The following is a 1,659-nucleotide window of genomic DNA, read 5'->3' on the forward strand; positions in this document are numbered from 1 at the left end:
TGGGGCGCACTTGGTGTGTGCTGGGGCTGAGACTTAAGCTTCTCACGTGCCTGGGCTATTTCTGGAGTTGAACGCCAGGTTGTAACCTGTTTCTGGCGTTGAACTCCAACTTGTAACTTGTTTCTGGCGCTGAACGCCAGACTGCAACATGGAACTGGAATTGAACGCCAGTTTACGTCGTCTATCCTTGAGCAACATATGGACTATTATATATTTCTGGAAAGCCCTATATGTCTACTTTCCAACCCAATTGGAAGGGCACCAATTGAACTTCTGTAGCTCCAGAAAATCCATTCCGAGTGCAATGAGGTCAGAATCCAACAGCATCAGTGCTTTTTCACCCTGAATCAGATTTTTGCTCAGCTCCCTCAATTTCAGCCAGAAAATACGTGAAATTACAGAAAAACACACAAACTCATAGTAAAGTATAGAAATGTGATTTTTATTTAAAAACTAATAAAAATATAATAAAAAGTGACTAAAACATATTAAAAACTACCTAAAAACAATGCCAAAAAGCCTATAAATTATCCGCTCATCAGAAATTCTAATTGGTTGCCTAGTTTTCCCCTTTTTAATTCATGATTTTTGGGTTTTGGATGTTGAGGGTTTGGTGTTTTGATGGTTAAGGTGAACCCTAGCGGCGAGTAATCACCAGATTTTGTCTATTTGACTCGTGGATAATTGTAAGAAAACCCTAACCCTTGTCAAAATTACTGAATTTGTGAACCCTAAGGTAATTATAGTGTTGTTGAATGCAAATTTAGATTGAATTATGTATTTGGAAATAATTTGGTTGGCAAAGTTAAGAGCTTGAGCTTGAACTTTGGGGCTATAGATATTTGTTAACGGTGTATACTTGAGGCGTTCCGAGCTTAGGGAGGTATCAACCAAGGTATGATTTTGGTTTTTCGTAATTAAAATATAATGTTTTATGAAAACTTAGGCTATTTGACAGTAGGATTGGATGAATATGTGAATTGTTGTGTTTAGTAAATAATGAGGATAATTATCTAATTGAAGTATATGGGTGTTGAATTGGTTGGTATTTATTAGGCTTGGCAATTTGAGGTTGTTGTTGGTGAAATAATGTAATTTTTGTGGAGCTTGATGATATGTATATGCATGATGTTGATGATTTTGTATAATGTTGCCTTGGATATGAATTATTGTATCGAAGTGGATTATAAATGTGAATTGGGGTGTTTTGAAGTAAATGAGGGGTGTTGAAGAAGGATTGGACTTGGTATCAAGCAATTTTGGTAAGTTTTGAAAGCATTAGGATTGGTATGTTTTGAAAGTTGAGGTTTGGCATTTTAATGAAAACTATAATTTTTGACCAACTTTGGCAGAGCATAACGTGGCCTCCAGACCTTTGATTTATATCAAACTTATTTAGAATAAAAATTTGGTTCGAGAGGTTTACAATGTTTTAATAATGGATGAAAAATATTTTAAAACAAGAAAATTATTCACGTCAGAAGTTCGGTGTGCAAAACTTGCATTTTTACCCATTTTGCAGAACTTGCGTACGCGACCCCCTGCATGCGATGCGACCAACCCTTTCAGGTTTGGCATCTCGCGTAGGTGAGCAAGGTGCATACATACGCGAACAAGAAAAAATACGCACACACGCGTACAAGGGACCCCTGTTTTCAG

The sequence above is a fragment of the Arachis hypogaea genome, chromosome 19 (genome assembly GCF_003086295.3).
Source record: "Arachis hypogaea cultivar Tifrunner chromosome 19, arahy.Tifrunner.gnm2.J5K5, whole genome shotgun sequence".
NCBI classification, from domain to species: Eukaryota; Viridiplantae; Streptophyta; class Magnoliopsida; order Fabales; family Fabaceae; genus Arachis; species Arachis hypogaea.